General features: G+C 36.7%; 1 pseudogene; it reads left to right on the forward strand.

Moving 5' to 3' along the window:
- Positions 1–14,628: 14,628 nt before the first annotated feature.
- Positions 14,629–15,167, forward strand: LOC102420862 (annotated as a pseudogene).
- The last annotated feature ends 329 nt before the right edge of the window (positions 15,168–15,496 follow it).

Here is a 15,496-nt window from a genome sequence, read left to right on the forward strand (position 1 = left end):
ATATCAATAGCCTTTCTGTTTACAAATATCAACCAGTTCAAAATATAATGAAAGTTTCCATTTATAATAAAAACAAATTATACATTGAATAAAATTAATAAGAAATATGTATGTGTGTATGCATATATGTACATATTGAAATCTAATACTGATTCTAATAACAAATAGTAAATCTAATAGTGATTTGATACCTATGAACATTCATTTAAAAATATTTTAAAAATCTCATCTCGGATAATTTACATCATTTCTTTTTCTTTTTAAAAACACATTTTCATTCTACTCCTATAAACTTTTATATCTGTGTATATATACTTGATAGTATACATTGATTATTTATTATATTTCTCTGCTACAGAATTATTATATAAATTGAAATTGTTTACAAAATATTTTATATGAACATAAATCTCAATTTGGTTGTCACCAAAAGTATCATTTATGCAAAATTTATATGAGTAATTATAAATTTTTATAAACTGTTAAGTATGAAAAGTAAAAAAAATATTGGAAATATATCTCTTAATGAGATATATTTCCCAAACAGTTTCTGTACCTCTGTGAATGAAAGTCAGATATTGCTGGGTTGACTCAGCATTTATGATCAAATCAATTCCAATATTTCCTATTCATGGTTTTGAGCAATAAGTTTCATTAAAATAAGAAAATAGTATATAGAAAAGGAAGTTAGTGTTAGAGCAATGCCATTCAATCCTTCAAATGCCTTCAGAACTATATGCCAAAAGTCTATCAGCTGATGACTTAATTCCTCTTTCAGTTATATTGAAAGTATTGGAAACCCCTTGATTTTCAAAAGTCATTAGAATCATTATTTTCTCAAACCTACATCAGTAGTATGAATTGTCACTTTGGCAACTTTGGGGTTTTTACATCTCAGGCAAGCACCATAATAAAAATCCAGATAAGTGAGGAATAGATTTTTCTTTTGAAAAAGTGGGAGGAGGAACCCATTATGAAAGGAGGCACCAGAGATGGACTCCATTAAAACCATCCTTGTGTGGGTATTCCTCAGAAAGACTTTACGTATGGCAGGACTACATATAGCTCACTTGGAAGACTTCTCTTTTAAATCAAATAATATTTTATACCTTTTCATCCTGAATACCAGAAGTTAGAAAGTGCACCTTGATAAGTTGAGAGAAGGCCTATCTTATGTATCATTTTCAGGAAAGCTCTGAGTATTAATTTTCATTTCGCATCATGTTTTTTATTATGTGCTTTTCTTTTTCTTTTCGCCAGTTGGTAATTCTTTGTATCACCAAAATTTCTTTCTTTCAGAGTTGCCTTTACACCTTATTAATATAATGCCATGCAGAAAGCTGATAGATAAAGAAATACTACTTTTTCCTACTCAACCATCTCCCAACAAGACTGCAGCTCTGACATTGGTGCTTGCAGTGAACAGGCCCCTTTGTCAGGAAAGAGCATGGCCTTCCTGTGTTAAAGTAGTAGTGGCTCAGAGGCATCATGGTCCACTTTTACAGCTGAAATGTCTAGATTCTTTGTGTCAAAATTAAAGTCTGGTTGTTGTTTGTTGTTTTTTGTTTTAAAATTTAAGAATGATCTATTTGAGTGTGTAATGGGGCACTGATAGATTAGCTTAGGCTTTAATTGACAGGATAAAAAATTATTCCCATTTTTAGTGTTAAATAAAGATCTAGAAAACTGTGGTACATCTACACGATGGAATACTATGCTGCTGTAAAAAAGAAGGAACTCTTACCATTTGCAACGGCATGGATGGAACTGGAGAGCATTATGCTAAGTGAAATAAGCCAGTCAATGAAGGAAAAATACCACATGATCTCACTCATTCATGGATAATAGAGACCATTATAAACTTTTGAACAATAATAGATACAGAGGCAGAGCTGCCTCAAACAGATTGTCAAACTGCAGCAGGAAAGCCGGGGAGGGTTGGGGGGCAGCAGGGAGAGGGGGAAGAGATCAACTGAAGGACTTGTATGCATGCATATAAGCATAACCAATGGACATAAGATACTGGGGGATAGGGGAGGCCAGGGGATTGTCAAGGGCGGGGAAAAAAAAGACACATATGTAATACCCTTTGTAATACTTTAAGCAATAAAAAAAAAGTAAAGATCATCAAAGCATTGTCAGTATCGTGTGTGTGTGTGTATGTGTGTGTGTGTGTGTGTGTGTGTGTGTGTGATGGAGCGATAGGCAACTTCCTTTTAACAACACCAACATGACACTGTTTTTGGTTGAACATTTGAGTACTGTATATGTAGAAAGAAATTTTTATACTAATGCCATTTCCCGGAAGTGATGTAGCAATGACTGTAGGAGAAAGCCATTTTTTAAGTAAAGCTAGAAATGAATATACCATTGTATGGCTATCATCTTGAAATACCCAGAAATTCATGATGTAGATAGTAACTTACGAAGGTATGGTATGACTGTATCTTAAATGTAATGAAGTAGAATAAGGAAATGAAATTTTTATCTCCCTAAAATGAGGAGATAAGATAAAAACAACAACAACAGTGTATTTACTCTTTTCCAAAGTACTTATGCATTTGAGAAGACCTAATCTATTTTCTTTCCAGTAGAGAGCAGTCAAAGCCCATGATGCTCTCATGAAATCCATGCCCCAGAACTACAGGCACATGAGTGTTAACACTGGATCATCTCTTCCAGGTCCCAGCTGAGGAAGGGCCTTCTGGAACACTGGCCCAGTGTTCTTTCCCATATACCAAATTCTTTCTCATACTTGTCCTTCATATTAAGTAAACATTTACATATAGATTTATATGGAAGTGTATTTGGTCACGCATGAAGACATGTGTCAAGTTTGTGGTCAATTACCATGCTTTAAAAATTTATAGGAACATAAACTATGATGTTGGAAGAAGTTGTTGCTATAGGGACAGACTCACAGCATGAGGGGAGGGTAAGCTTAGAATTCTTGGAAAGAATACACTAAGGGCAAGCCTTGTAATTACCAGCAGCTAATGTACGACACATTTATGACAATATTAGTGAAATTCAGGGATTTTTTGACTGGGAGACAAACTAAGGAAAAATCAAACTAAGAATCACCAAGAGGAGATTAGGTGGTATAAAGAGATATGCATGTGGGGTTCACCAAACTCTATCTTTGTTATCTTCCTCTTGCTTTTCCAGTGTTCCAGAGGAGATTAAAATATGGAGGGATGCTATCTAGTTATACAGCTAGAAAGCACATCTTATCATTTCTCCCCTCAGCTCTCTATTTTGTTTGTTATTTTTTTAAAAAAATAAAACACAAACCTTTTCCTTTGAGTACAGATCTGCTTTTCAGATGCAATGTGTTTCCAGAAAACAGTTCTGAAGGAGGGCTGCCAAGAGGCAGCATCTTGAAAATGTACACACTGTCCTAGTCTCTGTTTAGCCTCATTGACAGAAAGCAATCTGCAACCGACTAAATGTGATTGGGAATGGAGAATGGGGTAGGTGTATGAGGGAAGTGGCAAAATGAAGAATTTTAGTATATACATGTTTTAGGGCCCTGAAAAACATGTTAACCTTTTCTCTTTATAAAATTAATGTGCACAAAGTGTACATTCACAGAGTGTGTTAAAACGATGTCTCCAGTTATATATCAATAGTGATTGTACATCAGTAAGGCATAGAGTTTAAGGTTGTGTTTTTCCAGTAGTAATGTTGTCACAAGACAGCTACATTCTTTGATTTGGTCATCCTTACAACCAAAGTCATGCACTTTAATTGGTAGACAAGATGTAGATGTGTAATTTGTGGCCATGAAGCAAACTGGAATTAACTATCCCACATGCGGTGAGCTTGAATGTCAGCCTGATCAGCGCGATTCTTGCCAGCTGAGCTAGTGTATCACAGGGGCCATTGTGAAGGATGATTTAATCACACTATTAACAACCTCTGCACTTTCCTTTAACATGTATGCATTCACTGAGGTTCAAAGGTTTGCTTACCAAGGAATCAACAATAATTTTAAATTTGGCTGCTAAGGTTTATTTTAAATACCACGATTCCTCAACAAATGAAATAAGGACTTTTTTTAGTAAGTTGGAAGGTTTTTTTTTCACCTATTATGAAATTAACTAAAAATTTCATTTTCTTGGGCAGTATTTATGAATTAAAACTGTTACTTTTAAAACTATATTTTAGTCATACTCTAGATGGATTCTCAACCATATTGGCTTTACTTTAGAAACAATACAGAGATACAGGTCATCATGTCTCCTCATCTTTACACTTGAATGAGACAATGTAAATATAGTGGCAAGAACTTGAAATTTAAAGTTAGGAGATCTAGTTGTTATCCTAATCCTGTAATCAAAGACCTTTATGCTGTCAATACGCCATGCTGTCCACTGCGCAAATAAGAAACCATGGTTGGTATGTATAGAAACAGGGCAAATTGGATCCTAAGTATCAGTGCCAACAAGGGGTGGCTTTGATAATCTTTAGCTCTCATCACCCCCATAATTGCCATCGGCCGTTCAACCTCCTCTCTGATTTAGATAATGACTATTTCCCCCTGACTTAGTTTAAAATGCTATACACATGAAGTCTCAAAACAAGTCCTGTAGCCCTTTCTTCCTATCATATAACTTTCCTGAGCCATTTCTATGGATAAATAATCCTATATAATAAAAGCCTAGTATGCTGTCTGGGCATCTGGTCAACCAATCAAAGTGTAATATACTAATGATATGCTAAGGTCACTCAACTGCTCGCTATGACATTCATTGACCACCAGGGGGCAGACTCTCCAACTGGTAGGTTAGCTTGCTGCTGGGGTCTGGCTGATCAGGACTGAGCAAGTTAGGCCAGACATGCCCTGGAGCCCTCCTGTGGTCCCTCCCCAGCTGGCCAACCTCCTGCGTCTCTCCCCAGCCCTGATCATGCACCGGTGGGGTCCCTCGGCCTGGCCTGTGCCCTCTTGCAATCCAGGACCCCTCAGGTGATGTCGGGAGCCAGTTTCAGCCCAATCCCGCAGGCCAGGCTGAGAGATCCCACTGGTGCATGAATTTGTGCACCAGGCCTCTAGTTCTGGAATAATAAAAATGATGGTAGAGTTCACTAGGCAAGGCCATATTCCAAACCTCAGTTGGGGTTTAGAGTTGAGTTTTGAATTTTGGGGTGATCAGCACATCTCAGGAGAATGAATGTATAGCTGAATGTGAGATGACATGGATCTAGGCCAGGTGTGGACTCTGAGACAGATAAGAACTAGAGCCAAGAGACATTTCAAGGAGGCAGGCTCGGCAGGATATGAGAACATGTGACACAATGGGAGGAAAACATGAAAGATGATTGCACAGTTTCTGGTCTGTAAAGAGAATCATTTTGAGGAAGAGAAAGACGAATCTAACTGTAGCCATGATGCATGAGTGGCTCTATGGTATCTTAGGATGTTCTTCAGACATGGGTTGAAATGCAGATCAGAGATTCAACTGGAGACAGATTTAGTGTAGATGAGGGATAAAATTGCTCATCTTTATCTTTCCTCTTATTATCATAGTTATAATTCTCTTTGCTCCTTTGACAACAATGGGGGTTGGGATTTTTGCCATTACCTAGTCAGTGGTTCTCAACCTGTGGGTCTCGACCCTTTTGGCGGTCAAATGACCCTTTCACAGGGGTCGCCTAAGACCATCCTGCATATCAGATATTTACATTATGATTCATAACAGTAGCAACATTACAGTTATGAAGTGGCAACGAAAATAATTTTATGGTTGGGTCACAACATGAGGAACTGTATTTAAAGGGCCAGAAGGTTGAGAACCACTGACCTAGTTCAACCTATTGCAGTGTTTCAACAGTTAACATTGTTTTCCATAATTTTGGGCCCCTACACTTGACCATGCACATGCCTACAGGTGATTGAAGGTGGCATGTTTCCATCACTTTCAAGCAGGTTGTGCTATTCTTTCTGTCCTCAGAAGTTCTTTTAAAGCTTCATGGTAAGTCTGGCTGGCATTGAAAATTTGATAGGAATAAAATCCAAAAATACTAAACAAATCTCTTTTACACATTGTATTGGCAAAGCAACCAGATAAACGGGTTTTTAAGATTTTCCAAAAGCAATTTATGCTGCCTTCCAGATGTGATTATATTTAATTTCTTCTGGGAGTCTATATTTTGCATTTAAGTGGTATGAGTAGTTTGTTTATTTTTTCCAACAAATATTTGATGAGCTTTGCTATGTCCACGCAGTCTTCTAAGAGCTAGGGAAATAGTGGGGAATAAGATATGTAAGACCCCAATTTACATACCAAGGATGTAGACAGGTTAAGTACATGTGAACCAATAAATGGAAGGTGATTTCAGATAGAAGTAAGGCTATGAGGAGTATACCATGGGGTATCCTAATAGAAAGTTATATAGTCATTGGGTTTAACTTGGATTGGGTAGTCAACAAGGAAGTGAATTTTGCATTTCGAGCTGAAGACAAAAGTATATTACCAATGTGAGGACATGGCATCAGCGTTCAGGGAGAGTGAAGAGAAAGTGCTGAGACTCCAAGGCAGAGACAAAGTTGGCTTTCCAGGGAACATAAAGGACAATGTGGCTGAAATGTGGCAGGACAAGGAGAGAGGCAGGAGAAATGGCTGCAGGGTAGTTGGAGACAGGTCAGGAGGGGCCCTGAGGACCATGGAAATCATTTAGATTTTATTCCCAGTGCAGTGGGCATTTATTCAGAAGAGTGGGATGTTGTGGCAATTCTAATTAATCACACTTTTTGTAGTAATACTGCTTCCCCCCCAGCATGTGTGCCTCTACATTTCCATTTTAATCAAAAGTTAAAATTGTTTTATTTTCTAGAATTTTTATGTTAGGGTATCCCAAGATCAGGGTAATAATATACACATCTATGATAATAAGAGCATAATATGCTAATTAGACTGGACAGCCGAACGACCTTCCAGACGTCCTTCCAGATGAAGCTGAGGCTGCGAGGGCCAAGGCAAGCCACCATGGCTGCGAGGGCTAAACCCCTTCCACGAATTTCGTGCATTGGGCCTTTAGTTCTAGTATATTTAGATATGCAGGAACTGTGATTGATCCATTGTCATCACAGTCATGTTTTGTTGATCTGTAAGATTGTATGTGATATAGTTCATCTTTTCCAGGCAGAGCAGTGCTGTTAAGACAGGTAGGTTGAGATAAACATTTTCATTGAATGGAGTATTGTTGACCAATATCTCTCAAACATGCAGAGCCATAAAATGGATGTTTTTAAAACTATAATCTGAACCTGAATGTGAATTAAAACATTTTTTAAAGCTGGCTCTTGACATGTAGGACTGTTTTAAATGCTGGGAAAATATAACTTCCATGTTTTAATTTGATCTCACTTCATTTGGATGGTTCCTACTGTGATTTGCACAAATTGATAACAATGAATGTCCCCTTAAAAATAATAACAACAACAGAACACTCTGTCCTTAGCAAAACTTTTTTTTTCTTTTATATTGGCTTGGAGCTGACATTTTACTATTTGAATTTGGGGGGTTATGCTTTCCATTGGAAGACAAGCTGTGCTGAGGTCATGTTATCATTTTGGAAGCATAGAGAGGATTTTGCATGTCTGTGACTATGATGAGGTATGTTGGGTTCCTGAATCTTGAGGAATCTGGCCAGTAGCCTCCCTGAGTGGGTAGGATGTTAGTGTCTGCCATACTCTGACCTCTAGAGAAACAAGAAGGGGCTCAAATCCTAGGGAGTGTATTTGTGGAGAGTTCTCTGCTTGAATTCTTGAGCCTAGAAGTAAAAGAATGAAGGAAAGAGACTATTTATTATGCCCTGTATTCCCTGTAATGATCTCAGAACAGCTCTGAGTAGAACCCTAAAGGTAGAGTACAGATAAGAATTATGTCATAAATAATGTTTCCTAATATATATATCTTCTAAATTAGAGGTTTTGTTTCATACATGTTTTGTGTGGATGTGTATGCATACTCATATATATTTATGTTAGATTCTCATTATTCTTGGTAGTTTTGGTAGTTATGTTCTATAAAATTGCCACATACACAAGTGAACACTGAACCATTGTTCCTAGGGGAAATACAGGGTTAGGTTCCCATGAGCTTCTGCTTACATTTTTGTAAACTGATCAATGCATAACCTTATTTTATGTGTTTTACTATTTATAGACCTTATTTATTAATTGGGATTTTATTTGCTTATATGCCTTATATGTTATTGGCTTATTAACACTGAACTCAAGACCAACAGCAATTAAAACTCATGCCTTGATTAAAGTTTGCCCAACACACATATTTTCTACACAACACACATCAGTGTTTTTGCACTTAAAAACATTAGACAGCTCTTCCGCACTACTCGTGGTGTTCACTTTAAAGAGAGGAATCACCAACAAAAAGCACAAAATGCACAAAATGTGGTACTAAGTAGACTGTGGAAAAGGACTCTTGTTAGAGTCTGAAAGCTGAAACAGGAAGGCGGAGATAGTCGTCTTGTTCCACCCTGGCTTGGAATGGGCACATCAGGCAACTCAAATATTTCGCCCCTCTGCTCATAGCTGCGGATGAATCCAAATGCTGGCAGTATGGATTTTGCCATTACAAATAAATTTTATAGAGGAGGTGGATTCACAAATACAGAGTCCTTGAAAGCCTAGGATTGACTATATATACATATACACATATAATTTTTTGCGATCGTATCCAATTTTTCCATTAGTGCCATGTGGGGCAAAATCTTATTGTTTTGGCACTTTCTCTGAATCATGTTCTAAGAGGAACACTGATAATAATTGTTGGAAACACAGCGTGCAGGATGCTCTTCAGTGAAAAGTGTGAAACAATCAGTAAATGAGTCCTTAGAAAGTATCAGTTTCCACCAGCAAATGATCAAAGTTTCCTAGCATGTTTTTTTCTTATAACCTGGGAGAGAAATTTCGAAATATCTCCAGTAGATTTTTCTAGGAGGAAATAGGAGCATATAGACTGTTGAATGCCCACCTATAACCACTGAGAATGTAATGCAGCTGAAGACTTGTTTTTTAACTTGGAGGTCATTTTTTTCTCTTTAAGTTCAAACATGAATTCATCTTCTATAAATCAATAAAAGCTTGAGTTGGTCATTTTTTAAAAGCCCTGTAAAAGGAAATTGCATCATAATAGTAGTCTTCAGAAAAATAAGATCTGTTCATTTCTTAATGTCAGCATTTAAACCACAAATTGAATATCAAGACCTTAAATTATTGTTTTCGTCTCATTGTAAAGTCATGAAAAACATTCAGAAGGATCCAAACCAAAAAAAATAAAAAAATAAATATAAATAAATCTAGAAGACTACAGACTCAATTGTTTTTTAACACAACAGCACATGAAAAAATTCTCAGGAAGAAATAATTTGGTGGAAATGTAATTTTGACTTGTAAATTTGCAAAGTAAAACCAATGTGTGCATAATAACAAAACCTAATTCTCTTTAGTTGGAAATAACCATCATTTTGTAGGACTTGAGCAGAAAGCTTGAACCTGAAGCATAGCATACTGAAAAGGATGTTAACTATTGGGGAGAGTGGATTCTAGGCCCAACTCGGCGACTAATTAGCAGTACACATTTGGGTCCAGAACATTTGGCTCCTTAGGTTTGGGCTTTCTCAGCAGTGAAATAGGGAGTTTTGACTGCATAATATTTACTATCTCTCTCAGTTCTCAAACTTTGTGCGGCTCCAGCACAAAACACTTAGAGTAGGTATTTGTTTATTTGAATCTAGACCATTACTTAAGAGTTTATTGTGAATAGAATGGAATAACCTAGTAATTATTTAAAAACTATGACTATGGCAATCATAAACCAGAGCATTTTTGAGAACTATAGCAATTCTTTAAAGCAATTCTTTAACATTTTGCTTTTTGTATCTATGTTTTTGTGCAAAGTGAATGTTGAGCATAGTCAGGCAGAGCAAATGAAACAAATTACAGTGTCATGTTCTTCCAAGACTGATGTAAGAATTGTATATGTGGGAAATTAGTAGTTTCTTATGCCTATCAGGTTTTAAATAAATGTTATTTACCTTTGAACCTGTCCACTTTGCTGATTAGTTTTCTTAAATTGTTAGCAATTGATTCATATTCAGATCACAGAGTATTATATTCTAAATATAACACTGTACACATAGCATCATAGATAAGACCAAAATTAACCAGACATGGACCTTACCTTCAAGAACTTTATATTCTGGAAGGAGGGTTATAACATATGCTTTCTTTTTTACATGCGAGCACACACACACTTTAGCACCTTGTTCACTGATGCTCTTTTTATCACTACTCATGTCATCATTCTTGCTGTCGGCTACCTCCTTTCTGATCTGTCTGGTATGTTGGTCTCTCCATACCTGACTTCCTTCACTCCAGTGATTTTTTTTCTCCAACCACCTCAGCCACACACTCCCATGGTCTTTCCTGTATCTCTGAATCAATAATGACTATGTAAACTCCAAAATCTCTGTTTCAGGAATCGGAGTCTCTAGCCACTGCCTTTTATCCATCTGGCTGACTTATTCTAGTGCTCCTAAACCCACAATTTCTCAACCCCTCCAGGAATCCTACCCCTTCAGCTCTCTTTTTTCACTACATAGCATCCTACTTATAGTTCCATTTCCTCTTTACTCACATTGAAATCCTTCATTCCATGGTCTATCATGAAATCACTTTCTTGTAAACAGTCTTTCTCCTATCTCATTTTACTATATTAACCCAGAAAAGGCCCAGCCTTAGACTCAACTTGCTGGAGAAAATAACTCCTGTCAGTGGTCTCACATTAAATTCATAACCACAAATCCCAGATGGTCTCCTGCACTAGTAGCAGTTCTCCATTCTTTCACTGAATTTTCATTCCTCCCTTCTAAGAAAGTTATCTTACACCTTTTCTTCTTCATACTACTTCCAACCCTGACATCACCTCAGCGGACACATCACTGATAAGTTGTAAACTCACTGACAAAACCCATCTCATCTCACCACCACATCTTCTGACTAAGCTGCATCTATTCCAAGATACTTTGCCCCACCTTCTGTTAAGATAAGGAGTTTATGATCCTACCTTAAGACAAATACCCTACCCTTGTTTACTTAAGAACATTGCTCATGTCATTATTGTATCTCCCTCTCTTTTTCAATTTCAAATTCTCCCTCTATTGGATGGCTTTAATAGGATATAAAAATGCCTTAATATTTTGCCTTAATATCTTTTATCTAAGAAAAAAATAGTACTTATTTTAAATCCTCCCATCATCTCATATCTCTATACTACACAGAAAATACTTCTCAAAAAGACTGGTTACTATTTGTTTCCCTTTCTTCTCTTCTTACTTGTTCTTCCTTTTATTCCAGTCCTCAAAATCAGTCATTTTGAAGCTCTCCAATGGCTTCCATCTATCTTGGCAAATCCACCAGTCATGCTCTGTCCTCCTTTTACTTGATTGTTTAGCAATATCTGGCACAATGGAATCACCTCCCCTTGTTGAAACATTGTTTTGTCTTGGCTGACACCAGTCTCCTGTGTTCCCTTCTCCTCCTCTTGCTCCTCTTCATTCTCCTAAGCTGATTTCTTGTTTTCAGTCAAAAGTGCCCACTGAGTTCAATTCTAAGCACTCTTCCTTTTCTTTGTCACAGCGAGTGTTTGACCATTCATCAGGACATCTGGGTGCATTTGTCTAAACACAGAGTGATGGCTCCCAGCCTGAGAGTTTCTGATTTGGTAAGTCTGGGTTGGGGCCCAAGAATTTGCATTTATAACAAATTTCTAGGTGATGGCTGATATTGCCGGGTCAGAGACCACTCTTTGAGAATCCCTGTTTTAGAGAACTAATTTTTTTTTAATATATTTTATTGATTTTTTTATAGAGAGGAAGGGAGAGGGATAGAGAGTTAGAAACATCGATGAGGGAGAAACATTGATCAGCTCCCAGCCTGAGAGTTTCTGATTTGGTAGGTCTGGGTTGGGGCCCAAGAATTTGCATTTATAACAAATTTCTAGGTGATGGCTGATATTGCCGGGTCAGAGACCACTCTTTGAGAATCCCTATTTTAGAGAACTAATTTGGAATCAACCTGACTTTCAATCATACATTTGCCTTTTATTATCTGTGCAACACTGGGAACATTATTTAACCTTTGTGTTCCTTAATATGCTCATTTGTAAAATAAAGATATTACAGGTTGCTAGCTCATATTCTTAGAATTAAATGAGATAATTATGGCTACAATATTATTCTGAAATTTGTTCTTCCTGCTTATACTCTTACCTCTCTCAAATCGATTTTCTGAAAGGAAACAAGGTTGTACTTTTAAAAATATAAATTATGTCAGAATCACAGTTTATCTTATCATTCAACTGTACCCAGAGTACAATGTCTGGGTTCATTCCAGATCATGGTCTCCTTGGTTCATCATGTCCTACCATATGGTCTTTTTCTGCTCTAGAAAAGTTTACTCTTTACTGCATAACAAACTTCTCCAAGATTTAGTGGCTTCAAATAACAACCATCTTATTTCTCACAAGCTTGTGAGTTGGAAATTCCAGTAGAGCTTGGCTGGGTGATTTTTTTGCTCCCATGATGTATTCAACTGGCTGCTGCCTGGCAGGGGTGGGGGTGTCAAAAATAGTTTCTTTCACTTGTCTGGACCCCACAGGACAGGCAGGGAAGGCTGGACTTAGTTGGGCCTCTTTTAATCTGCCTCTATTTGAAGTCTCAGTGCTCTCCCTGTGTTCTGTGCAGGAGGGTTAATAGAGGTTACATGTCTGCTAAGGGCTCTGAGATCCAGGTGGAAGCTGCCAGTTTGAGAGACTAGCCTGGAACTGGGACAGACTCACTTCTAACACTCTTTTGGTCAAAATGATTGCAAGCCTGCTCAGATTCCTGGGGCAGAAAACGAAATGTCACTTCGTAATAGAAAAAAAAAGTGTCTAAGAGTTTGTTACCTTCTTTAATCCACCAGAGGAGTACTCCACTTGTTAAGTACCTTTCACACTTCCTTCTTTCTCCAGGAATTCTGCCTCCAAATCATTCCATGGCTGATCCCTTCAAATCTCAGCTCAGCCATCACCTCCTCATTACAGAAAAGCTTTTCTGTCTGCCTTATCTAAATGTACTTCCTCCCACCATCATTATGCACTACATCACCTGTTTTATTTTTTCCTGAAATTACCTTATTAATGGCCTGCCGCCTCCCACTGGAATGTCAACTGCACAAGAGCAGAAACTGTCTTACTTGTAGACACTATGGTTCCAAAGTCCAGAATGGTGCTTGACACATAGAATTTTCCCAATAAATATTTTATGAATGAGTGAATTAACTATGACTATATAATTTATTCATAGACATATAAAGAAAAAATATATAATTATCATTAAAATTAGTGTTGGTATTACTAACTGTACTTAAGTTTTTTGAGTATAAATATTTATGTATATAAAAAACATTTTTTCTCTAAATTGATTCCCTTTTGATTAAAAATAAAACTGACCTATCAGGTGAGAAGATGGTATTTTTGTATAACATATGGTATCTTTTCCTTCATTACATTTTTGAGATGCATTTATTTGAATGACATTTTACCTAGGATTACTTTTTGGATAGGGGATAAGGGATCTTTGGGGAAAATATACAGACTTTTACTCTCTTTCCAAAAACAATGTCATAAATTTTAAACTAAGTTAAAATTTATATTAAGAGTCACCTATACCTAATAAGTTTTCAAATTTCTTCTTGGTGTGTTAAAGATTAATATTAATTTCAGTAAAACAACAACAATAATCATGGTCTTTTAGTAAAGTAACTAATTCTTAAAAAGCAGTATAAATTAAATGAAAGAGATTGGAAAATAGTTTCATGTTTTTTCAATATAAACAAGCATTTGATGATTTCTGAGAAAACAAATTTAGATTTTATAAAACCAAAAATGTTTGGAAAACATTTTAAGTTGCTTAGTCCAACATGCATCTGATTTCACCTTTTCTTTAGTACATCCAACATTTTCAAGATTTTCTAAACAACCAAGTAATAATTTTGAGAGTAAATTTATAAATAGGAATATTTTTTTATATTCAAGGCCAAGCATTGGTAAACAGAGGGATAAATCATTTTTTACTTTGTGATATAGCCAAAGTCATAGCAAAACACAAGCCTTTTGTAAGTTTGTTCAAGAATAGATCAGGGTTGTTGTTTTTTTGTAATGGCTCCTCTGGTGGATTTTGCCTTCCCTTATCCAATCTTACTGCATTATAAGTGCTCATAATACTCTGTCTTACAAATGGGAGTCTGATTTATACTTAGTTAAGCCTCAATACATATTAATTCAGTTGGATAATTATAGAAGTATCTATAAAGACTTTACTGTGTTTATGACAAAACTTATCTATATGGTGGTGCAAATATTAGGCAATGTAGCACTATAAAATTATCTCTATTTTCTTTATTTTCTCCATTTCCAGTCTTTATTTCTTTGGATCAGGAAAGGATGATGAAAGTTAAAAGGTAGGGGAGCAGAAAGTATTACCGTGAGGCTTCTTCTCAGCTGGTCTGCCCTAGAGCCCCTGAGCATCAGCCCTAGTCCCCCACTCGGTCCGTTTCCTCTCTAACAAGATGAAAGAAACTATCATGAACCAAGAGAAACTCGCCAAACCGCAGGCACAAGTGCACATTGGTGGGAAAGGAACTGCTCGTAGAAAGAAGGTGGTTCACAGAACAGATACAGCAGATGATAAAAAACTTCAGTTCTCCTTAAAGAAGTTAGGGGTAAGCAATATCTCTGGTATTGAAGAGATAAATATGTTTACAAACTAAGGAACAGTGATCCACTTTAACAACCCTCAAGTTCAGGCATCTCTGGCAGCAAACACTTTCACCATTACAGGCCATGCTGAGACAAAGCAGCTGACAGAAATGCTATTAGCATCTCAAACCAGCTTGGTGCAGGCAGTCTGACCAGTTTAAGGAGATTGGCTGAAGCTCTGCCCAAACAATCTGTGGATGGAAACGCGCCATTGCTACTGGAGAGGATGAGGATGATGAAGTTCCAGATCTTGTGGAGAATTTTGACGAGGCTTCCAAGAATGAAGCAAACTGAATTGAGTCAACTTCTGAAGAAGGTAAACTTGAAGACATTTCTGGGAGTTGCTATTTTATATTATGACTGCTTTTTCAAATTTTGCTTATGGATCTGATAAAATCTAGATCTCTATTATTTGTTAGTCCAATGCCCCTGGATATTGCAGCTCTTTTCATTTTTTGCTTATACATAAATCATTCTTTGCAGTTAATTAAGCTGAAGAAGCTTGGGAATAAAGTTTGAAACAGGTTAGTAAAGATCTTTGCCTAGTATAAAATAAAAAGAAAGTATTACAGTGACAAGTGTAATAGGGGAAGAGAAAAAAATAAAGTTAAACGCAACAAAGGAAAGTGGTTGATGAGCCTTAGTAGTAAAATATGTATACTACA

The sequence above is a fragment of the Myotis lucifugus genome, unplaced genomic scaffold (genome assembly GCF_000147115.1).
Source record: "Myotis lucifugus unplaced genomic scaffold, Myoluc2.0 scaffold_59, whole genome shotgun sequence".
Lineage (NCBI taxonomy): Eukaryota > Metazoa > Chordata > Mammalia > Chiroptera > Vespertilionidae > Myotis > Myotis lucifugus.